This window comes from Vulpes lagopus, chromosome 23 (genome assembly GCF_018345385.1).
Source record: "Vulpes lagopus strain Blue_001 chromosome 23, ASM1834538v1, whole genome shotgun sequence".
Classification (NCBI taxonomy): Eukaryota; Metazoa; Chordata; class Mammalia; order Carnivora; family Canidae; genus Vulpes; species Vulpes lagopus.
This window is the reverse complement of record NC_054846.1, coordinates 14,002,398-14,029,369: the sequence shown is the minus strand read 5'-3', so window position 1 is coordinate 14,029,369 and position 26,972 is coordinate 14,002,398. Positions and strand designations below refer to the sequence as shown.

General features: G+C 32.8%; 1 protein-coding gene and 1 non-coding gene across 4 annotated transcripts in view; one reads left to right on the top strand and one right to left on the bottom strand.

The window, feature by feature from the left end:
- Nucleotides 1–26,972, bottom strand: part of FBXW7 (F-box and WD repeat domain containing 7) — a 232,101-nt gene that overhangs the window by 35,118 nt on the left and 170,011 nt on the right. The window lies entirely within an intron of this gene.
- On the top strand, nt 15,469–15,575 carry LOC121481734. Its single transcript, XR_005985392.1, has one exon. It is a non-coding gene; the product is annotated as a U6 spliceosomal RNA (small nuclear RNA).

Sequence of the window (26,972 nt, the reverse complement as noted above, 5' to 3'; positions counted from 1 at the left end):
CAGTACATACCTTGACTTCAGCTGCAATCATATTCTCTCTCTAAACAAAGTAAATTTTTCAAATTAAGTCTACTTAGTTGAGGACATAGACCAACTTTAATAAACTAAGGACACTGTCTCAAAACTTAGGATATTTAAAGAAGAAAATGACCTATATGTGTATATTCAAAGAAATGATCTTATGGTTACATAGCTCCTTTATATGGTATGAAGTTATGAGAAAATCTGACCCTCACAAATGCATAACTTATACGTAGGTATATATATATGCATGCTTCATTTTTTGAATAGGCAAAATATTTGCATGATTCAAAAATCAAAATAATAATAAAAAATATATATATATTGAAAAGACCTTCCACCACCCACATCCCTATCTTCCATGGGTCCCATTTGATAATTATTTTTTTTTTAATTTTATTTTTATTTATTTATGATAGGCACACAGTGAGAGAGAGAGAGGCAGAGACACAGGCAGAGGGAGAAGCAGGCTCCATGCACCGGGAGCCTGACATGGGATTCGATCCCGGGTCTCCAGGATCGCGCCCTGGGCCAAAGGCAGGCGCCAAACCGCTGCGCCACCCAGGGATCCCTGATAATTATTTTTATTAGTTTTTGTCCTTTAAGTGAGAAAGTGTATGTTTATAAGTGCTCACGAAGACTTTATTTTCCCAATATTTCAACAATTCTCCCTACTATCTTGTTTACAATGTTAATTTGAATTGTGAAGAAAGAATTTGGCAAGCAAAACTAGTCAACCAAATCTCTACCCAGATTTCAAGAAAATGAATACAAATAATTGTCAATATTCTGAAGTACTATTAATGAAAGTTGTGATCTATTAATTTCATCATGATCTACAGATGAACAAAACAAATAAAACCATTCTCCATTCCTATTTATGAGCATCTTGGCTAAAATACAGATGTTCAAACTTTATTCAGAGATTTAGGTTTTTTTAGTAGTATGACTGAAAAAGCCTTATGTGTGTTATTTATTTCTATCTTTGTGGTAGGCAGAAACATTTCAAAACTGAGATCAGTCCATAGTCTATGTTAAATAAGTTCAGGAAAGGGATCCCTGGGTGGCGCAGCGGTTTGGCGCCTGCCTTTGGCCCAGGGCGCGATCCTGGAGACCCGGGATCGAGTCCCATATCGGGCTCCGGTGCATGGAGCCTGCTTCTCCCTCCGCCTGTGTCTCTGCCTCTCTCTCTCTCTGTGACTATCATAAATAAATAAATAAATAAATAAATAAATAAATAAATAAATAAATAAAATAAAAATAAAAATAAATAAGTTCAGGAAAAAAAAGTATTTTATGCTCTATGCTAGAATGTTAACTAGTAAGTCCACTGAAAAAAAGGCTAGTCAACTATTACTGCTAGACAATACTTGTGTTTGTCATCTAAATTTTTAGAATCACTGCCTCAATGTCTTAAGTATATTTTCACTATGATAAAGTAAATCTTCATGTAATTTCAGCTAAGTAATAAATTTTCCATTCTATAAAAAAATTATTTCTTGTGCTGATTATAAACCTATAAACCTTACTGGAAATCTATTAGCAAGGGAAGTGACTGCTAATTCAGACCCAATGCTCATCTCATCACTATCTCCTATTGAGCTAGATATATAAGAAGAATGGATGAGAGGAGCAACTTAACAAAGTCTATCAATCAATTGATCAATCAATCAGCACAAAGATATAAAGATGTACTGTCCCAGAGTCTAAGCCTCTGGGAAATAAGGCAAAAGAATGATTAACCTGTGAACTAGCACAAGAGAAGTGGCTCCTTCTGACAAATTAGTTGGAGTGACTGAGTTTTTAGAAGGGCAAGTTGTACTTATGGGCAGAAACCAAAACTAATCTACATGTAAATACTGAGAACAATACAAACAGTAAAGTAGTCTTCACTGAATCATGTATCTTCAGAGAAGTATGTATCTTTATACATAGTGTCAACAGGGGAAGGAGTGATAAAGTAACTTTTCCCCACCTTGACTCTCAGAGTTCATTATTTCTATTTTAAATATATTCTTTTATTATTACACTTATCATACCTCATTGTCATTATTTTTATACATCTTTCTCCACTACTATTTACTCCTTGAAGGTTTCCATCTTACTCTAAGACACAGTAGAAAAATGATACATAACAAATAATTAATGCTTTTGAATAACTGGCCATATAAGCAAAAAGAGCAACCATGGCATCATTTTTCTAAAGCATAATTATGTTATACTTAGTTCTAAAAAGTCTATTGTATTAGAATTAATTGATATTATTGGTTCTTTTCATTATCTTGCTAACATTTTCTTTTAAGGAGGTTCCGTGCCCAGCATGGATCCCAACATAGGGCTTGAACTCACAACCCTGAGATCAAGACCTGAGCTGAGATCAAGAACAGAACGCTTAACTGACTGAGCCACTTGGGCACCCCTATCTTGATAACATTTAAAAATTTACTTCCATTTTATAATAGAAGAATATGCTTATATTCTTATGTCAATGATTTTATTCATTATTATGACAACATTCATTACTCTGATATTATACTAGAAAAGCTACCTATACAATTAGCTGTCTTGCCCCAGCATAGAATTTAGATTAGAGACAGCTCAAAACTTCAACATCAAAGAAAGGAATGTCAAGCAAGCTGAGGCTGAAACAAACTTTGAACTCATGCTAACCCACTGTCATTAACTTTCTGGGATGTGAGTTCTTATTAAAAGGTTCACAACTGAAATTGGCTAGTTATAGCTTGTCCTATCACAGGTAATACAAATTAAAATAGTATATATGCCCAGAATCTACATTTTCCCTAGTGCAAGTGGGTGGCAGTATTGATCAATAGCTACTTCCAACTCTATTCATTAATTAAGCATTTATTTATCATCTAGTATTTTTCAGGTACAGGATAGTATGTCATTAAGAAAACTTTTTCTTCCTCTATTGAATTTATGACACAGAACAGAATATATACACATATGACTTTTAGAACTCACACTGAAAATAGTTGTTTTTTGAGAATATGTAAAATAAAACAAGGTGAGCCAGATTTAGTTTGAAATTACCATCCAAGTAAACAAATACTGAAATATTACTGATTAGAAAAATCGCAAACACTATAATATATGTAACTTTAAAATAAAATTGTTTGGGGATGGAGGTAGTGCTTATAATAATAATATATAAAATCCTGACCTCAGTAAATCAAAATACAAATCAAGCTATAGCTCAGACTGGTTTAAACAATTTTTAAGATAACTCTAATTGTAGGAGTGGAACTTTTATAAATTTTTCTTTTTTTTCAAGTTTAAAGTATTTATAACTCTATTTACAAAAATGCAGCCCATGAGGATTTGACACAAATAAACTGCAACATTAATTCAAGCAGTAAAAGTTTTTTTCATCCCTACTAATTGGGCCAAATTAGTTATCGGATAAATATAAGTGCATATGTACATATCTACCAGTATATAATAAATATACAAACATAAAGAGTTTGACAAAATAACACAAGCTGAGTTTTATTTATCCTAGCCACAGAATAATGAAGATGGGAATTGTGCTTGTTTGCTCTTCTGAAGTTCATATTGCTATAGAGCTATCAAACTTAATAGATGTACCAAAACACTCTTTATAATACCTCTATACAGACAAGCAATACCTGTAACAATTTGACAAAGTTGGTAAGTCACTCTGGAGTTCATTCTGATTTATTCAGAAATCAACTAATCTTTACACTTCATGCTTCAAATCCAAAATAAACTATCAGTAAAGTAAGCATCTTGAATTCATATGCAGAAGTTTCCTTTCAAAATTCTGTTATAAATTTTTTATAGCAATCCCTCCAATAAGGTAAGGAAAATATAAAAAATAATGTTGAACTCAAGAAAAATGAAGCAGCAACTATGACCCAGGAAAGAATTTAACATGGAGAAAGAATGAAATCAATTTTCCCTCAATTTAAGGCCTGGACTCCTGTTCACTCTTCTACTTTATCTAGTTCTATATTTACTGCTGCTGGTTGTGATGTTTAAATATATTTACCTGATTTGAGAAAATTTTTCTATAGGTGTGGTATATCAATCTTATATTTTAGTACTAAAATAACCTTTCAAGGGATCCCTGGATGGCGCAGCGGTTTGGCCCCTGCCTTTGGCCCAGGGCGCGATCCTGGAGACCCGGGATCGAATCCCACGTCGGGCTCCGGGTGCATGGAGCCTGCTTCTCCCTCTGCCTATGTCTCTGCCTCTCACTCTCTCTCTCTGTGACTATCATAAATAAATAAAATTTAAAAAAAAAATAACCTTTCAAGGTTTGTTTAAAATTCTAGAATTAATTTCTTACATTGTTCATGACTTAAGTTTAGTCATGACCAAAAAGGCTAAAGGCTAAGAAGTAAAAAAGTGAATCAACAACAACAACAAAAAAACATTAATGGCAGGAAGCCATATGTTTAGAACTAGAAGGGAACTTGGAAGTCATGTAATCTAATTCCTCTTCATTTGTGAAACGAACATGAGCTTTGGAATTGGAGAAACCTGAGTTTCAACACCAGCTTTGCCATTATTAGAGTGCAGCCTAGGTAGGGGTTATTTGACTTTATGAGTTCTGGTTTTTGTAATGGTAATTATCTTTTACTTTACCAACCTAAACCACAGAGTCATCACGAGGATCTAGTAGATGCCCAGGGTATAAAAGATGTCCTATAAAATAATAACTGTTACCAACAGGAGAGAAAGGTGATGTAGAGAATTAAATGTTAAAAAAAAAAAAAAAAAAGAGAGAATTAAATGTTTTGCTCAGGGTTATACAGCTATATTAGAACCTTAATACCCTGGTCCCAAGTTTACTACTTTTAACTGATTTCTATTAGATAAGTGATAGCTCAAAATAAGCTAAAAAAAAAAAAAGTCAGACATTACTAAAGAAAAAAAAAGTGTTCTATTTTGCAAATAGCAATTATACATGCAAACTCTAAATCGTGATTATTCAGTTTGCAGAATAATTATCTGGGTCCATATGACTATGCTTCTGCTACATGTGGGAAATTTGAGGCAAAGACATGGTAGTGATTGGGGAAAAAGTGAAAAAAACTGAAAGATTTCAGTTAAAATAAATCTTTTAAGAAATAATCACCTATTTCCCAATATTTGCAAAATGCTACTAAGGACAAATTAGAACATTACAATAATAGCTTTTCACCCCCACCCCCAAGATACTTAAAATCCAGCTGGCAAGAAACTAGTAGAGTATCTATAGTGCCAAATTGGGTAGTATAGGAGGTCAAAAAATGAAGAAATCATTCAAATAGTCTGAGAAGATGTCATATAAAACAGTCTTGTTTCTAAGCTTAAAAGACAGAATTTTGGTAGATGTTGAGTAAAAAGGAAATTACTGTCTGTGGACCAAAGATATTCGTGGAACTACCACGGCCCTCAGCCTGAAGAATTAACAACATCTGTAAGACTTCTAGTAGTCATTGGTCTTATAAGGTTCATTAGGGTGTTACCTATTTATTAATATATCTCCTAATGCAAACATTTAATAATACTGTTAAAATATTCTTTAACTTACTAGTAATGGTTTCTTCAAAAGTACTTTCTGCCATGACTCATTCTCCCATTTTAGGGATAATACGTGTCTTTCTGTACAAGGAGAACTTTATTGTGTGGGTGTAAAGACTGTTGACATTTTATTTAGTTATAAACACTGACTAATAAGGGGTCCTTCTGTTTCAGCAGGCACTTACACCAGATCATACAGACAAGCAGCTTGTTCTCTTGAATACAGGGGGGAATGATGCACAAAGAAGAGATCTGATAAATATTCATTCAAACCTTATAATCTCCCAAAAACTTGATGAAAAGACAATAAAAAACATAACTCAGGGCAGTAGGCTATATGGTTCATTGACTTTCATCAATACGTGGGAAAAGGGCCTCTGGTATTCAAAAACGAATGACTTGCTTGGAAAATTAAGGTTTGTCTTGTTCTACTCCCACCCCTTTCTCCTGATTCCCTCCCCTTCCAACCCCCAGACTCAAGCCTCCTTTTAAGGAAAATTCTTCATTGTAGAAAATGTTAAAGTCAGAGAAACTGTTCGTCATGTCCAGAACTAGGGGATGGGCTACTGTAAAGTAGAAGTTACCTAAGATTCAAACACATGATATAAAGAATGGTCCTTTGTAGAATATACATGCAAATATTTAAGTGTCTGTGTGCATGCATAGAGAAAAGCCTACGTAAATACATAATATTCACAATGGTCATCTAAGTGGCTTAATACGAGCTTTTCCCTCTTTCTCATCTTACTTGTCAATAAACAAATTCACTTGCATAACCTTTTGAGCACTTACTATGTGCTAATATCTGTTCTAGGCTCTACGTATAAGGTAGCAAGCAATGCAGATGAGCTTTCTAATCTCATATAGTTTACATTTGGGGGGAGAGGGAAGACCCATAATAAGTAAACTAACACATGAATAAGACAATTTCATATAATGCTTAGTTCTAAGAGAGAAATAAAACAAGGTGCTATGAAAGAAGTAGGTACTAAGGGTAGTAGAGAAGTGTGGCTAATTTTGAATGGCATATTCCAGGAAACAACTTTTAAGTCAAACTGATAGAGTAGAGCCTAGGATCAGCAAGAATAAGACCAGTCTGGCTAGGATGAAGTGACTGGTACAAGACGATGTCAGACAGGTAACCAAGGGCCAGATTATGTAGGCTCTTGTAAGTCATGGTCAAGAGTTCAGATTTAATTCAAAGTGCAACATGAAGTCATTAGCGGATGTCTAGAATGAGAGTAAACTTGACACAACTTTTGTATATAGATTTGCCTATAATTTTTATATTTACAAAAATGTATATAAAATTAAAGATTGCTCACAACAAAGTAATTCTCACTTGCTGAAATTAGAGATACAGAGAAAAGAATATATAACTGTATTTGAACTCTTTTCAACTCTTTCATGCAGCAATTACTCTTCCATTTCCATCATACTTACTCTCAAACTCAGCACCTATCCAAAAAGATTCCTAAACTTAGGAAAGAGAATTGGAATAGCAGGTAATAATTAATCTGTACCATGTGCCAAACACTATTCTAAATCTTTATATCTAGTAACTCAATTCTATAGAATGGAGGAGTATCTATTGTGTCATATCTCTATTTCCTTGCTCTTCCACTTTCTATGTTCCAATTTTATCTTTACATTTGATAATTTATTCTTTTTGAGAAAAAGATGCTGGTCTCAGATCCCTGTAGATGGACAAGGCCTCTGTCAGCCTTATTTTAGCAAATGGTGAAAAGATATGGTTACCTTTAGTTAATTCGAGACAAAAGGATTTTACCCAAGGTACACTTTTTACTTCTCTGTGATCATAAAAAATTCCGGAACATAATCACAGAATCTCAAAGTTGGAAAAAAGCCTTCAACTAAAGCTTAGTACAGCCTTACGCAAACCCTACTCAGGAATACCCTCATTAGCATGTAGTCATCTAAGATCTGCTTAATCTAAAATATGTATTATTCTCAACTCTGTAATCTTCTACTTGTTCGTTTCCCAATTCTGATAATTATGTCCAATTATAAAATTTGACTAGCAGATAAAGTCCAGATTCTCACTTATTGTACTTTTTAAAATATAGCATCTCTTCTCATCTCAGTCATCTTATGAATTTTCCAGAAGAATTCAAAATGAGAAGAGATAACTGTAACTGATCTTTTAAAACTCTAGTTATGAATGAATAAATAAGTAAATAAATAAATAAATAAATAAACTCTAGTTATGAATCAAAGCCAGTGGACTTGAACTTATTTCACTTATTCAAAAACACTTAAAATTAAGAAGTGTTGGGTGCTAGGGCAGTAAGAAATATATATCACCCCAGGTTCTTACTCTAGAAAGTGTGCATCATGGTGATCTTTAATCAATTTTTTTACTTAAAGTAGCTTGCCTACTCTTCAAGTATTTGTGTTTGATGTAGCTGTCAAGTACGAAAGAACCTAGTAATCATGCCCCCACTACATTTAAAAAGGAGGATTGTAAAGATGCATTTTCGAAACATCAATTTACATTTTAAAGCAATTACTGTATATATAATTTAACAAACCACATTCTTTGCTTTGAAAGAATCAAGAATTATCTGACTAGCATAATGCCTACATGATCCCCTGCCTTTTCAGGAAATTCCAACAGACTATGAAGATTCAGTAAATAAAAGTAGAGTACAAAAAAAAATGCTATAAATAGATGGGTCAAGAGTAGGGTTTGACATAATTTTGCCTGTCGTGGAAGTATTTTCAAAATAATTATTAATCTGAAAAGGTATACAAACTATAGTAGTTTTTTTATTTGCAGTGAACTATAAAAACAATGGTCAGAAGCACTTTGGCATCTTGGCAAAACTACTATAATAGAAATATTTTATTCATTTTCTTTATTAAAAAGCTCTTTCATATCTAAGAACATATTTATTTGTCTATAAATACTCAAAGCCTCTAAATGTTTAAAAACTAACTTTGAAAGTATGCCACACTTGATACATGATTCTAAAGAGTTCTTTCTGCAGGACGGATATCATGAGTTTCCTTCCAGCTGTGTGAACTCATGGTATGTAATGATGGCACAATGACTAATAAACAAATGTGCATTACAATTTAAGATCTGCTCTGTGCACACAGCTGGTCTGTTGAAAACTGTTACATGGTGATTTGAGAACACTCTTGGAAAACTGAATCTTAAATTCTTTTTGAGTCAATACATGTTCAAACTTTTACAACATGAAAAAAATCCTATGAGGAACAACTTAAATCTAATACACATAAAGTCAAAGCTAGCAAAAAGATGTTGAACTATGGAATATTCTTAAAGTTGTAATATTTTGTTAGCCCTTGGGATAAAGACACATACACACACACAAACCCTTCTTCATTTTCAGCCTTTCCTTTAAAGTTATTCTATCAAGAGATATAACAGCGTATTAAGAACATATTTTTCAAGAGATGTTAAATGGAGACGTTAATCATGATCACAACGTAGGGAGTACATTAACATTAACTGGTATTTTAAAGGTATCTTTATTCAACTAGCTTTTATTAGACAATTGCAAAAAACGGATTCTGTTAGACCAAGATGTAAGTTACTCTCCAATTCATTTCTTTCAAAGACTTTAACTTTGTGAAATGTACTATATTTGTTTTTCTATATAGGTAGCATAGAAAAAGGAAATTACTGTGAGAAAAACTTCTGGTGAGCCTCTAACCCCAAATTCCACTGTTATATTATTAGTCTCACCCAAATGAATCCTGCTTCATATAAGGGTTCCCTGTTTTCTAAACGATGAAACAAGATGGGAAGAAAAAACTAAACAGTGACTCAAACATTTTATTTTGATAGATCTACATCTGCTACATTTCAAGAAATATTTAGCCAGGGTTCTTGAAAGCCAGACACAAAGCAAAAAGTAGGCAAAATTGAGCAAGATATAATCTCTATCCTGGAAGAACTCCCAATTCAGGGGGGAAGGAGAGTCAATAAAAAATTACAGATCAATATAATTGATAAATGGAATTGCTCAATTCATATGACAATGCATAGAGCTAGAAAGAGGAAGAGATACTTTCAAGAAACACAAGGCTATATTTTAAGCCTAAAGAAAAAAAAGGGAAAATAAACCTATACTTAATCTGATTTGAGTGTTCGTTTACTGCCCACCATCAAAAATACCGTGAACTAATTCAAGCTCGAATAATCAACTGTGGACAGCCCCGGTGGCTTAGTGGTTTAGTGCTGCCTTGGAGACCCAGGATCGAGTCCCATGTCAGGCTCCCTACACGAAGCCTGCTTCCCCCCTTACCCCCCTTCTCTCTCTCTCTGTCCCTAATTAAAAAAAAAAATCTTTAAAAAGAATAAGCAACTTTCTTTTTAAAGAAGTTCTCTTAAGAAAATTATGTATACAGAGAACTTACAAGCACTCTTCAAGGTACTTATATAAATTCATTGAAGCTGTCTAATGACCCTATGAAGTACGTGCTATTATTATTCCATTTTACAGATGAGGTGCAGAGAGTTTTGATAACCTCCCCAAGGGCATATAACTACTAAGTAGGATGGCTAGGATTTGAACACAGACAAATCTTGGTCTCCAGTTTATAGAAAATGAAAATAAGGTTTTTACATACATAGCAAGTAGTATTGGTAGTTAAGAAATCTCTAGGATGTTTCCTGAGCTATTTCAGTATGCAAATGTGTGATGTGTAGATGAAATCTGTGTTAAGTCACAGAAGACACAGAGAAAGAAGAGACAAAGTAGGTAGCTAATTGTATACTCTGATACACTTTACTTCTGGGAATTTACCAAGAGCAGCCTGACAAAGAATTAATTCACTACTGCAATGCCTCCTTGGTGAAGCCTTGTTCCTGTTATCTTTGACATTATATTGAGAGTAAAGCAGGCATCAGTAGGCATAGTGAAAGAAAATCTGATGAAAGGTGCTTACAATAATATATGGGTTTTGCTTCCTTTTCTAACTCCTCCCCCGCCCCGAACTATATCCTATCCTCTCCTTCATGCCGTATACTTTATATCTCTAAAGCATGAAATAATGAAAAAAAAGCTTAGAACAGAACACACCACGTAACTCACTGGAAAGACCTTGTGAAAGGGTACTAGGTCTTTCTCCCTTACCCAAATGATCTGAAAACTACAGAAAACTGGCAAAAGTTATGTATCCCAACACTAAAGAAACTGTTTTAAATGCTGTTATTACAACCTCAAAACACTTAATGGGGAATTATGACTTCTACTTGACTTTAAATTTTTTAGTTTAATAAGACAGCCTAAAATATTTATTAACTAAGTAATAGTTGGGGGGGGGCGGTTCAGAGTATGTATACAACATACACTTCAATATGTGGTTATCACTTTGGTCCTGTTTCTTAATTTCATCACATAGATCTTTTTTTTTTTTTTAAGATTTTATTTATTTATTCATGAAAGGCACAGAGAAAGCGAGAGGCAGAGACACAGGCAGAGGGAGAAGCAGGCTCCATGCAGGGAGCCCGATGTGGGACTGGGTCCTGTGTCTCCAGGATTAGGCCCCAGGCTGAAGGCGGCGCTAAACCGCTGAGCCACCCAGGCTGCCCCACACAGATCTTTTTGTAAGGGCCAATCTATCTTTTAAAAAATGTCAATTTCAGCCATGTGTGGTTATCACTCCGGAGGAGTAAATATTAGTGTTGATGCATACCTCCATGATTCTATCCTACATTGTTTCAACTAATTATTTGTATTCTATCTGGGATACATAATTACAACCAATGTAGATTTAAATGGTTATTTAGGAGCTTTTACAATATGGTAGGAGAGGAAGACAAATGAAACAAAACAAGGCAAAAGCAAGACTGTGGTAAACACTGCAGTGTTAGGACAATGCATCATGTTAAGTTTTGGGGCTAGTCCGGGGGTTCGGAGAAGACTCCTCTGAAGGAATGACTAAAGTGTGTTGTGGTGGGTGAAGGGCATCCCTATGGCTGCAGTGCCCAGAATACCAGTTCTACAGAAAGTGCAAAATGAGGCTAGAGAAGTACACAAGACCTAGGTTATGCAAGATCTCATACAGGATTTTGGGTCTTTGCTGTAGGAGTAATGAAAAGCTAATGCTGGACATGGTCACAGGAAGGGAATAATCAGATATATCTCTTGAAAAATCATTCTAAATGTAATGTTAAAACCAGAATGGAAGTGAGAGTGGATGTGGAGAGACTGTCAGGAAGTTACTTCACCAGGTCAGGCAAGAGATAATAGTCGCTTAGACTAGCTAGGTGCAACAAAGACAGATGGAAGTGAACATTTAAGAAATGTTTAGGATACAAAACTGATAGGATTTGGTGACAGATTGATTAGTCATGAAGAGTAAAGGAGGAGGAATTATCAAGGATGACACCTAGGTTTCTTATGCAACTGGATGGGACATGAGAGAGGATACTGGACAAGAGTCAGTGTTTGCTTGTTTTTCTTTCCTGGGGGAGGGAGTGTGACAAACTACATGTTTGATCCTATTTGGTTTGAGATATCCAGGTGAGGATATCATGCTCCAACTAGCTCCAGAGCTCAGAACAAAGGTCTAGATTGGAGACAAAAATATGGGAACCATCCATGTATAGGTCATTTCAAATTCCCTTCTCAGAGCCACCTTCTCCCCATTCTAAAGCTGTTAATCACAGTGCTTGAACCAATGCCTTGTCACAGTGTAGACACAATAATTATTTTCCATCTTTCCCCCATTTAACTGCAAATTCCATGAAAGCAGTGACCACTTCTATTTTGATTCTTTTACCTCATCTCCTCACATAGTCCTTATGCTTATCAGGGTATCAATTAATAATATTTACATGAGATAATGAACATAGCACTCACTTTAATCAATAATGACAGAATTACAAAAATAACTGGAAATTATTAATTTTCAGCATAATTTGAAAAACTCATAATTTTCAGTATAAGGAAAGGTAATATAGGTGAACAACACATTTTATATATTTATTATTTATTTAGTACTGTGTTATAAATAGTATTATTTATAGTATCTTATATATTTATATACATATATTTCCCCTTCAGGGAAGAGTATTAAAATTTTCTGGATATTTATCAGTTACACAATTAAAGCATAAACTAAACTGGAAGAAAATACATAGTTTGATATGCAACAAAATGCAATTATCTTTGCTATTAAAAGCCAACCTGGCTTAGGATTTCCTGTACCTTTAAAAATGCCTAACAGAATACAAACTTTTACTATTAAAAGGGATATACACACTTTTAACAACACTTAATGTACAATCATTTCCCACAGATCTCAAAGTATTTTATTTATTCATTGGTATTAATGCAACAGATAGCATTTTTGTATCTCCATTTTACTGACAAAGAAATCTTAAGCATGAAAGTTTTTCAGAGTTAACCAAAAGCATTATAATATTACCTAAAAAAAAAAACTTTGGCAATATATATTTTAATCTCTATGAACAAAATAACAGGCTAAGTGCCATTTCCATTAAAATTAAATTGAATACTGCATATTTTACATATAATTGGCTATCTTTATTTTGCTTTTTATCATGATCTCCCATTGAGACAGGATCTACCAAGAAACACTACAATTAATGAAAAAGATCAAAAGGAATAAGATTCTACTGAAATACTTTTTTTTAAAAAAGCTACTGTTATTTCATTACTATTTCATTTGGTTTTGTGAATATGAAAAGTTTACTGTAAGTAATAATTTTAACAAAAGATTCATTTTGGGATATAACATTCACTTCTAACTTTGAATGGAGATAGAACATAATTCATCTTAAACTTCAATGTAGTCAACAATATAAATAATAGGCATTTCTAAATCCTCTTTGGTTTTCATCTTCTAAGAAATATTTTAACATTTATATATTAAAGCTGAAGAATGTTATTACATTGCTCAAAGTATATATACTTCTGTATATAACCATAGTCTGGGAATTTTAAGTAATTATATTGAAAAGTACAAAATACAGTGCAAGACAATGACAGACAGTAGTGAACAGTATCAATGATTTTTAAATTACACTGTAGAGAAAATATTCTAAAATGAAAAAAGAAAAACTGATAAAAATATTCTGGAAGAGGTTGTGGTTGGCCATTTATTACTTTTTTGTATTAGAGTTAATTAATATTCTAATAAGGTCTACAAAAAGCTGAACAACCTCTCAAGCTCTGAATTCATGGCACTGACCTTAGGACTTTTTCAGAATGATTTTTAATGCACTCTGTTATTAGTAAAACCTGTTCAAACACATGCCCCATCTGCCAGCACCCCATCTGCAAGAGAGCTTCTTATTCTTGTAGACAGTACAACTTCTGCTTGCTTCCTCCTCTTCTCTACATACCAGCTGTATGGTAATGAGTATGAGCAGCTGAAAATACTGCATGATAACAAAGCTAATATGAAAACGGCAGAACACTACTTCCCCTCAATGCAGCAGTTGCAGCATGAACACAGCAGATAAGCTACTATACAGAGGTGGGGTGGGTGAGAATTTCATTAATGTGTACGGGGGGGTACTAAATATGGGGTTTCCACATAATTAAAAAATAAAGAGAACTAAGAGCAGCACACCAAAGAAAGATCTCAATTCTAAGCATTTTTGTTAAGACTTGTGAATCAATTCTTTAACTGTCTCAATTCTTATATAGTAATGATATTCCAGGGGCCATTTTGACAAGCTAGTTTTCAAAGATGTTCACAAGTATGTTCCATTTCCTAATTAACTTATTTTGGGGCCTCTAGGGAAAGAAGTAGCGTCAGAGCTTAAAATCATAATGAAAACTATTTGCTAGACATTTTAGCAGCTTACATGTAAATTGATAAACTGTTTTTAATTCATATACAGCCTTTTGTTTTAATTTAATGGTATTTGAAGCCAACATATTTGCTATTCTAAACATCTGAGAAACTCCAAACAAAATACTAAGATAGACATGTTACCTTAATTTAGTAAGACATAATGGGGTTAATTTTTAAACATATGATAGTCACACTGAATGAATCTACATAACGAAAGTAGAACCAAATCACATTAATTTTTTATGTGCAGTAGCTTTCCATTTAGAGATTAACAGTCACTCAGGAAACTGTTTAAGAAAAATGACTATTCAAAATTGGTGCTATGCATTTTCTTTCACAATTTGAAGAAACTAAATGTGAAAAAAATATTCAAAACACTAACTTTAAAAGAAATAAGTACTATCATGTCAGGAGAATTAATTATAATTTTTACCAACATATTTAAAAAACTATTTTGTGGACCTCATAACAGTTATTAAAGTTTTTATTATATAACCATACTTTGTATAAGTTATTTCATTTTATTCTTACAACAACCCTATGAAGTAGGTACTTATATTATCTTCATTTAACTGATGAGGCTTATTAAGTGGTGAAGCTAAGAATATAATACCAAATTTAAATGACTCTATCAAAAAAATAAAAAAATAAATGACTCTATCATCTATGCTGTTAAGTACTCCACTATTCTGATATAAACTCCATAAGGGTGAGGACTGGAGTCTGTTTTCATTCACTGTGGTGGTTAACTCCAAATGCCTAAAGCAGTTCTTGACTCACAGAAGTTACTGAATGAATAAATGGAAAAGAAAACTACTCAGTTGTTTTTAAGCGTAAATCAATTTAAATGGAAAAAAACCTATCAACTATCAACTTTGTAACAACCCTAATCATTTTGATACTGAAAAAAATACCTGAATCTTAAAAAAAAGACTATTTAGTAATCTAAGTTTTGTTCACTTGTCAGATTGAAAAATTACGACTTTATTTTTAAAATTCTCATAGTTAAACCTCTGTGTTTGAAAAGATTGATACAGAATGACTAAGAGTAAAATTGCACTAATATTAGTGGTCACTTTGGCAGCACATATACTAAAACTAGAACGATACGGAGAAGACTAGCATAGCCACTGCATAAGGATGACATGCAAATTCATGAAGCATTCCCTATGTTTTTTTAAAAAGGAGGAAAACTGCACTGATTTTAATTATTTTGCTATTTTTGCAAAGCCTATCATTTTTATTGTCTAATGATAAAAGTGCATTTTTTTCTTGTTAAGTAGCTTAACATATTTCTTGACTTCAAATATAGATTAAGGCCATGAGCCTACATCATATAAAAGCTTTTGGATAATATACATAAGAACCTGAATTGAAAGAATAGTTCCAACTTAATGAAATAGTCCCATTCATCCTTTAAAAAGTAAGGCATATAGCTGCCTTTTTGCAAAGAAGAACGAACTTTTAACACTACTTACAGATTCAAAATCCCACAAATTCAGACAAGATTTACAAAAACAGTACTATACTGCCCCTACATGTTCAAACTAGTAGTAACAATGACATTTGAAAATCTAAGGTGAAAAAAAAAAAAAAAAGAAAAGAAAATCTAAGGTGATAATGCAGAGATTTCTGTAGATTATTAGAAAAGCTGTTTAAGCTTAAATTGCTCCCAAGTGATCTCTATGAGATCACTCACACACAACAATGTAATTAAATATAGGAATAACCCACAAGTTTCAATTTTCATTTTCACCACTAGCAAGGAGAAAAAATTTAAGAAAATTGCATCCAACATTATATTTTTTCTCTCAAAATAGATTTCTCTATTATTTTATGAAATATCATATAATAATGATAAATAACTAGCCATGTGATTTTGGAATCAGTATTTATTCCTAATTGCTTTTCCTCTAGACCTAAATAAATGTCAATATTTATAAATATAAACATAAACATTTAGGGATTTACCAAAGTCACAAGAGAAAACTTTATTAATCTTAGATTTACTTTTGAAAAAAAAATCTACTTTACTTCTCACAACTTAGAAACAAAACATTATACATGCAAATAAATACATGCACTGAATCAATAGGTACTTATAAATGGAAATAATTGAACTGTAACTCCTAACATTTAGAATGTCATTGGCTTTACCACAAATGGTAGTTCTTTCTGCTATTACATCTATGGTGAAATTTCTAATAAATTTAAAAAACCTTAAATTCTATCTATTATTATTTACACCTACCATAAACATATTTACTATTAACTATATCAACCATTATTTAACTGGTTTATACATGAGACACACATTAATTTATGCAACTTTCCACAAGGCAGAGATAGAGTCAAGAGCTCTAATTCTGACCCAGGAACAGCCCAGAAAGAAATCACTAGATGTGCCCATTAGGGTATAAAGTTTCCTTTCAATAACATAAAAAGAATAAACAGAATCATACTTGATCTTTCAGAACCTCAAAATACTATTCTGTGCTAAATACTATCTAATAGTATTTGAAAACCAATAGATTATACATATAAAGTCACCAACATAGTCCTGTCAAGTCAAAGTGGGTCTGTACATGCATGCACATGTATGTAGGCAGCCTTACATACATATGGAGAAGCTGTAAGACAAACTACCACCAGCTGACTTAGTAAAGTGTACCAGTAAATAAGAGAGTCGGGTGAGACACCCCATACTGAACAGATCAAATACGCCGCCCGCTCCTAGGTAGAATTCTCAGGGTCACTAAAGTGTTAAATTATATAAAAAAAAAAAAAGTAGGACTGTTTCTGCTTTGTTCACTAGTGTATCTGAAGTGCCCAGAACTGTGCCTGGCAATTAATGGATGCTTATTTGTTGAATAAGTTAATTAATCCATGTTCCTCTGATTTTGTTTTTTTTTTTTTTTTTTTTTTTTTTTTTTTTTTTTTGTTCCTCTGATTTTGATGTGTGATTGTAAAATGGGGACAATGAGTAAGTCTCCCAGAGACAGCCAAGTGTCCGTAGCCTCCTTAAGGAAAGGTAGGTTTCTGCCTTACTCATCTTTGTTACACTAGCAACACATACACAGGGAGTTACGGAGAATACATATTAGTAGAATATAAATTAATTTAGTGGTATTAATTTTCTGTGAAAAAACTGGAAGAAGTAAAAAAAGTGGTAGAGATTCTCATTCCTCATTTAATGTATAAAGTCTGCTAACAAGAGTTACATTTAATCACTGAAGAAAAATAAACTCTGAACTATCATATTAAATGGAGTTGCCTACAATAAGGTTAGTAAAATTTAGGTATTCATTTATATAATGTATGTTTTAAAGCATTTAAATATGCATGTACTCAGAGACTAAGGCTTTGACTACTTTGACATTTCAAAGTGTATTTCATTTTTTGTATGTGGGTGATAGCTGTAAAACTCAAAGGTCTGTGGAGTTAGTTCCACAATTTTGGAGAAAGCTGTGTTGCTGACTTCAGAACTTTTTGGAGTTTAGAAAAGCAATATGGTGCATATATAATACTGAACACTTCCAGTATATTATACATTAGTATTTTTTGCAGCAAAGTTAGGACTATTCAGATTAATAATAAAACTGACTATATCTTAGGTTACTTAGAGTTAGGTTTGGCTAACTTTAAAAAAATTCTTAGTTCTCAGGACTTGCTGGATATCTGGTCTGCAGACAAGGCACAGTTGGTTTATTTCATACCTGTTTACCTTGCCAGGACTTAGTACCAAGTTTATTATTTTTTTAGCATATTTTTCATCTATCTCCCATACTACATCTTAATAGCCTGGCCCTGTAATGTTAAAGTTACTAAGTTATTTGAACAGATCGTTGTTTATCAACGAAAGAGATGACAATTGATGGCAGTTATTTCTACAATGTAGTTGTAGCCTTATAAATCACATCATAACTTGTTTTACATTCATATCTGACAACTAATAGGCACAACCTAATAAAGACATCACTTGATGAAAATATTTAGAAAGCAATGTTATCTGTAACTAAATACTGAGGCCATCATAAATTGTGAGAACAAATAAGAATTACACATTTAAAAACCCAGGACTACACAACAAAAGCTAACCCTTACATTTGGAAACTAAGGATCTGTTCACTCAACCAACCTTACCAAGGTCAGTGTATCACAGTGTTTGTGATGTTAGATCCAGATGCCTGAGGTAGAGTCTCAGTTCCATCACTTATTAGCTCTAAGACAAGTTAACTTTGCTATGCCTCAGATTCCTCATTTGTAAAATAGAGATAATATGATACAATACCTACTTCACAAGGTTATCTTAAAGATTATATGAGTTCATATGTGGCAGGTATGGTGCTTCCTCTGCATCTCAAGTTAGACTACTATTACCCTATTTTATTGTCATCAAAACATTCGCATAACTACCTTTCTGTTTCTATAAGGTAGAACCTAAGCTCCATGATGGCATGCTATCTATCTAGTTCACTGTTATATCCACAGGTTCTAGAAAATTTTAACTCTAAGTGTTCAATACATATTTTTTGGCTGTTATTAATAACTGAAAAATGTCATGTCAAGATATAAGCAAATAATTTGCAGCAGTATAAATAATGTGAAAAGCCAAGATGTGAGTGAACCCAACCAATAATACAAGTTCCTTCTGTCCATCACTTCTCTGATCATCTGCTTAGCAAATATCCTTCATGTTTTACTTCAAAGTTACTGTGAAGCTTTTCCTGAGTCATTTACTTTGAGACTTGGGTGACCCTCTCACGCTCCCACAGTACTTTGTATGGGCACATTTAAGCAATTATCCTTTTGTACTATAAAGATCTGTTTTTGGTTTTTACCACTAGACTACCTAATGCATAAAGGATTGTGATTTTTCACTTTTGTGTATCTTCAGGTACAGGTGATGAAGAGTCATCACCTTTTTACTTATTGCTAGTACCTTGCATAGTACAGAGAGTAAGACCTCAAGAAACTTTATAATTTACATTGTTTACTCATGTTTATGCATGACACATGAAACATTCTTAAGAAGACAAGGACTGATAGGATTTTTTTTTTTTTTTTTTTTTTTAATGATAGTCACAGAGAGATAGAGAGAGAGGCAGAGACACAGGCAGAGGGAGAAGCAGGCTCCATGCACCGGGAGCCCGACGTGGGATTCGATCCCGGGTCTCCAGGATCGCGCCCTGGGCCAAAGGCAGGCGCCAAACCGCTGTGCCACCCAGGGATCCCGGACTGATAGGATTTAAAATAGAATGGTCTGATATGTGGTAACTAATTCCTTTATTGGTAAAATAAGTAGTGACAATAAAGCATATCAGATCAGTTGAAAATGACAATTTTCCCCCAGTTCCAATGGAATGTGTATGTAAGGAAAAGAGCCTTAGGAAGTCACATTTTAGTTTACTCAAAACAAAACAAAACAAAACAAAAACTCAGGTACTCTATTAAAATCTCTCTCCAGCCTTGTTCAAATCACCACCCTGTTCTTCCTTCTCTCCAACATATTGTAATATTTTTTATTTATTTCAGCACTTTCTGACATTTTTGGGCTACTGTAGAATCTCAAAAGTACCAATGAAATGACTTTACCCTATGTTTGTTTCTCCTTCGTTTTCAAAATTGGTAAGTAGTAATTACTTTTAAAATTAAGTGTCAAACTGTATCTGAGTTTATTTAAATTTAGAAAATGAAATATTCAAAATCACAGCTGCACAGTCATTTAAAACATTTAGTAAACAAAAACATGCCATATTCTTAACAGTACAAAAACTCCTTCAGAATCTTCCAAGTTTAACACATACTTCAACACATTAGTCATAAGAATATTTATATTAACCTTCTCCTGCATATCACTAGGAGCATAAAAAGACATTCAAGATAATTTCTGAACTCAAAGAGTTTATAGCCTAATTGAGGAGACAAGATAACTATATAAAGCTATCAAATAACATCACTAGGCAGTACACAATTTGCCTAAGGGCCAAATGTAACGCAACAATTACAGTATATTCCACTGATGGGTGAGGACTACGGTGGATGCAATCAGTGCCAGGAGAAACATTCCAACCAGAGAAAGAAGCTAGACTGTGATGTCATGGAAAGGATCTAGAAAGAAAGAGGCACAAATGTAACTGGTGGACACCTGAATAGACCAGTCTAGGGAAGAGATGGAGGATGCTGGCTTTTTAAAGGTTTCATATTTCTGTATGTTAGGGAAACATCCATCTATTTCTAATTGGCTAAGAGTTCCATGAAATGGATATTGAGTTTCATGAAATGCCTTTCAGGCATCAAGACATTTTAAAAGAGCAGACTTGCTACAACTACTTCCAATAAGAATTAATCATGGCTGGACTAGATTAAAAAAAAAGGTAAACCTGGACTGGGGCTAACAGCAAAGCTATGTCAGAAATGTAAAACTAAGTAGTAGTGCTATAAGAAATAGGCAAGTATTTCTGGCAGCTGCTCTTGTTAGTATGAGAAGTACTCTTGTCATAGATATTATTAATAGCAATATACTTGGGGAGAGGCTGTCATTTATACAGTGCAAATATCACACTAAAATTCAGAAATATAAAAGGATAAATTAAGGTGACACAAAAACTGAAATGATCCTAAGACTTGCAGTGAAAATAATGCAATAAATCATAAAGTTATACATATAGCTCATCTGTTTAGATAGAAACACAGATTTTAGTTTTAGAACTGGGAGGAGAAGAAAATTATATTTGAAAATTATGTGGGTGATGGGTCCATGACAAATATTTTTCAGAAAGAATAAAAAATAAAATCACATGAGCAACTAATAATTTCTTAATCTATTTACATATTTTCCTCCTGAAGCTGTTAAGCATAAACCTATCTCATTATTTTCTCAAAAAGAAAAAAAAATTCCCTGTGATAAAAAACCTAGAATAATACAATTAGAAATACAATAACATAGAATTTACTAAAATCCACAAAACTTTACCGCATAGGAATAAATTTGCTTAGAATATGACTTCTTTCTCTTTAAAACAACACTAGAAACCCCTCATACCAGTTTTTAATTGGTACAAACTTTCTGGAAAACAATTTAGCAGTATTTGTCAAGAATCTAAAAAAGTTCATACTCCTTGACCCAATACTTCTACTTCTAGAAATCAGTGTAAAGAGATGTAAAGATTCATATATAAAAAAGCTCAAAGCAGGTACTGTCTAAATCAAAAACAGTAGGAAAATTATGGAACATTCATTTAGATTATATATTTTTGAATAACTACAATTATGGGAAACCACCAGCAATATACTAAAAATGAATTAAAGTTAATATTGCTAAAAAATTATTTACTTAAAATTGTTACTGTGGCTCTTTTGAGCAGTGGTATTACTAATACTTTAGGAAATTGTAAAGTATTTTTTCTAAATTGTATATACTAAGTACATCTTATTTTTATAAAGAAAAGTAAAAGATATTAATTATTGGAAGAAAATTCAAATTCCCTGTATCACCAATCCCTGTATCATTCCCTGTATCATTCAATCTGGAGAATTTGCAGGATTAATAAATTCAGAAGGATAATAACTCACAGGTTGGTTTAGCAACAGAGTTTATGATGGTCTAACTTTCCGGGTATATACAAAATCTTCCCACAAATGAAACTTATTGTAAGCAATTATAGATGTTTTTAAAAACAAAGGTAATATAACTATTTGATAAACCTGGCAGATCTTTGCTGAAAAGGTACTAATAGACTAGTCAACAGTCATGAGAAGGGCATAGATTAAAATTATAGACAGCTTAAACTAACTGAATAGTACACATACAAAAACAGCTAATTAAATTAACCTTATTTATGAGGTTAAAATTTTGAATATAGGTGTCTAGTATCATCATCGATAATTCAACAATGAAGGAAAAACTTAAAACATAATTGAAGCTCAGAGAGGTACAATGTTGTTTTAAATTTTTGCCCTCGTTGTCAAAAGTGCTAGTTGAAGAAGCTGATGAGAATGATACTGCACTGTAGTTTGAGGATGGTTGATCTGTCCAGTTGTTGCCTGCCAAAGATTCTCTTCTTGACCAAATCTAGATAGGCTCACTGAGCTCTTTTTCAACTAGGCCCTGTCTTTGGGATTTCAGCAAGAATCCTACTCAGTTTAACCAGAATCCTCCCAATCTTGGTATATGATCACCTTTCATGACTGCTGGGTTCCTCATCCTCTATCATCCTCCAGGTGATGTTAAACTGGTTTAGCCAGAATCCCCCTACCGATGTTTCCTCTTAGTAATTTTCTACCACTGCCCACCAAACTGTTCCTTGGCTATAAATTCTCACTTTTCTTTGTTGTATTTGGGTTGAGCCCAATCTCACTCCCCTACTCACTTTGTAGTAGTTACCTATACCTATATATCACTAGAGTGCCCCTGAATAAAGTCTATCTTGCCATTTTAACAAGTGTCATGAATAATTTTTTAAAAGGGATCATCCCTCAGCTTACAAAGACAATAGACAAACATGCATACTGTTCAAATATTTCCAGTTTTTTATTATTATAATTATTGCATAATCTGTAGGATAACTTTATAAATGAAACCTCTTAAAAGAGATTACAACAAAAACCCTGTATTTATAAAAGTTCTCTGCTATCAAAAGTTATTTGTAAGTTACTTGTTTTAATCTTTGAATCTATTTTCTCACAGAAACAATGTCAACAATGATAGGGTCCCGGGCTTACCCTCCAAAATACTAATAGTTGCAAAGTGTTAAGTTCACATGAAAACAAAATGTATAAAGAGAATGGCTACTGCTACTAGGTGCAGCATTAGCTCTACTAAATACCAGCTCTATTATTCACCAAGAAAACTGGGAAAGATAACTGATTTGAGCCTCCGTTTTCTAGTCTAGTGAATGTAGAGAATACCTGATTTAAAGTACTTAAACATTTAAGTCATTTAAGCATTAAGTTGGTTAAGATATACAAAAGAGTTAAAACAGTGCCTAGAATACATAGTGAGTTCTTTTAAAAAGATGGCAATTATTAATAGCTTTATTATACTAATACTGTATATTATGAAGAGAAATACTAAGTAGTAGCTAAAATTCTAGCAGTTAGCTACACAAAGTTTTTTTCTACATAACCACAAAGAATTAGAAGAGAGGATGATAGTTTTAAAGAAAATGTAAGACTTACAGCTTTAACTAACAATCTCATTCTAAAAATTTACCATGAGCTGAAACTTATATACAAGCAAAAAAGACATACACAGGAGATTTATTATAGTATCATTATAAGCATACAAATCCAGATTTCACTCTTTTGCAGGTAAATATTTATTAAAACATAGTTGTGTCCATTCAGCCATTCATTTAAGTATTGTCTACAGCTGCTTTCATGCTCCAGTGGCAGGGATGAGTAGTTCTAACAGCGACTATAAGGTCCACAAGGCCTAAAATATTTACTGGCCCTTTGCAGAAATAGTTTGACTTAAGCTACCCTGCAATAATAACAATACACAGAGTGCTATTAACATTTTCTCAAATGACACAAATATTCTAACTTTATTTCTATTTTCACTTTAAAGAAAATTATTTTAAATGTGGTATTTTGACTAGAACTTCATATGGAATATAATTCCTACAAAATTATTTCAAACTATCAGAAAATCCCAGTCATATATTTCATTATTGCTTGAGCTCTTGTGTCTCAGGAACAAGTCCTTGTCCCATACTGACCCCACCTCACCTCCCACCACTCCCACCAGCAGTTCTACACCACTCCCTTAGCTCTGTTGCCAATGCTTGGTTTAAACCTAGCATATATATGGTACTCTAAAAATGATATTTTGTATATATGCCAGCACAGTCAGGTATCTTTAAAAGCCCAATATCCATTGTCGTTTTCATGTCATTTGGAAATTTCTACCAAGAAATAACAATGAAGAGTAATTTTCTGAAAATACTGTAAATGTTTTAAAATCTCCCAAACAGAAGGAGTTAAGAAATGTGATTCAAGCACTGAAATACATTTTCTTACTATTATTAGTTGTTAAGATGTTGTTTCTCTTATCAAAAAAAAAAAAAAAATGCTACCAAATAAGCTATAAAATTCCATCAAACTCTATCTAAGGTACATTATTTTTTCGCATTTTAAACATTCCTATTTATGTTTATAATGAGAAAAAATAACATACCTTAGGATTTAAGAAAGACAGTATTACCATAATTGGGCATTCCAATTTCAAAGAAAATTGAAAATATCCAGTGATTTTATAGAATAAATAAGTTTTTCCTGTAAAATTTCTCTTACTCTCAAGGAGAATCAGTTCTTTTAGAATAAAAAGTTATGTACTCAACTAGTACTCTCAAATTTTCTGATTCAATTACCTACAGGGCTTTTAAAAATACACATAGATCCCTGAACCTTAATCCAGATCACTTACATAAAACTATCCAAAAAGAGGGGAACCTAAGATTCTACATTTTTTTAAAGATTTTATTTATTTATTTATTTAATTTATTTATAGAGAGCGCACAACCAGGGGGACGTGCTGAGGGAGAGAGAGAGAGAATATCCCAAGCAGATTATGCAAAGTGTGAAGCCCAACAAGGGCTCAATTCCACAACCCTGAGATCATGACCTGAGTCAAAATCAAGAGTTGGATGTAATGAAGAGTTGGACGTTTCACCAACTGAGCCACCCAGATGCCCCAGGATCCTACATTTTAAAAAAAGTATTCCAAGTGAAACTTATTACCAAGAATGTCTAAGCAAATGTAAATAAATAATGAGGACCTTAATACTAAAAATATTTTGATTTACAGTAACCAGTTAACAGCTAGATTGCTATTTCTTTACAATTGTTAGTATAATTCCAAAATACCTCTGATGAAAGACTAGAATAATTTATATAAAAATAAATTCGACTACCAGTACCAATATTATACTTAATAGTGAGGTAAATAAATTTTATGAAAACATTTCGAGAGATGTACATTGAAGTTATAGCAACTAAAGGATTTTTCACAAATTTTGAAGTTTTTTTTTTTATTGTGCAAACATTAAGTGGATCAACCTCTATGAGGGCTGGAGGGATGTATCATGTTCTTCAAATTTTAATAAGACTGCTACATTCTGGTAAGAGGTCACTGTAGTGCACAGTAGCTCACTATTGAAAAGGAAAAAAAAACTGCCTACAAAATACAGAAATCGTTCTGCTTTGTGTACTTTATTGTCAGTGTAGAATAAGTGGCTTAAATGCAAAATATACCCAGTGTAAGCGATATACTGTATGTTACTTAAAAAAAAAAAGGATTAATTACATATCATACCAAAAGTTTTCTTAAATCTTTGATAAAGAAAAATAAAATTTTAAAAATGTTAATTATCAACTTACCAAAGGAAAGTGAATAAATTAAATAACAAAGAACATGTAAATCAATTAAAAACTATCTAAATTAACCAGCCCTGAAATGGGGGCGGGGGGATATATATAATTACCCTATCTCTCTAATATTTCTAGTACTCAGAGTCAATGAGTTATGCAATAGTAAGTTCCTGGCAGGCAGGCAGTCTAAGACTAAATGTGTTTTTTAACTATCTTCCAAAGAAAATGTTCTCATGATTTTTATTTTTCAAATTTAGTTCTCTTCCGTTATTACAAATGCAAGGCTATAGTAACATAGTAACCTAGAAAAGTCAAGCTGCATAGTGACCCTATGAAGCCCTCAGGGAAAGCCTTGAAGTTTTCTATTAATTTTTCTTATAGAAGCTGCTTCTGAGCCTTTTAAATTTCACATATATTAGAAAATAAAGGTAGAAAACATTAACTGTGACATAATGAAGTAATCTACCATATATTGTACCTAAGAATGTATTAGAAATAACAACAAAGAACCAGATTATCTTGTTTTTAAGTATCTTAATCCTTTCATTTAAAAAACTCACATTTCTTTTCTTCAATTTAAAAATTTACTTGTGTTGGTATTTTCCTTTATGGAAGTGTTAAAATAATAAATTAGTTTATTAGTGACTTTAAAGCTATTAGAGGTCTCTGTGTAAATGCTTAAATCAGAATAGTGACCTCATTCAGAAGTTACAAAAGTGACAAATGAAAGAAGACAAAATAAACCCTTTCTAACAACATACTAAAGAAGAAAATTAAAGAGTGATGGAGATATTTGTATTCCATTTTCAATGCTGAAACTGTATTACATTTAAACCTCACTCAAAATGTTTTTCAACATGGCTACCACTTGTCTGGAGTAGAAGTGGAAACTACTCAAAAGGAACTAAGATAATTTGAAAACATATTTTTACAAAGGTTAATAAGTCCCAGCAAATAAAAGATTCTTTTCACTAAGGAGAAAAAAGTTTTTTAGGCATTGTGTGTTAATATACTTGTTTAGTAGAATATTTCCCTTTTAGTTTTTTTTTTTTGAAAAAAAGGTAAAAAGGGAATTAAAACATTAATAGCACTGTTAGATGCAAACACCCATTTGATCTCAGATTTTTATGGTGTTTTCTTGGTTTAATGAGTTCAGGATCATAAACATATTTTAGATCTAAAAATGTATCACTCTGGTT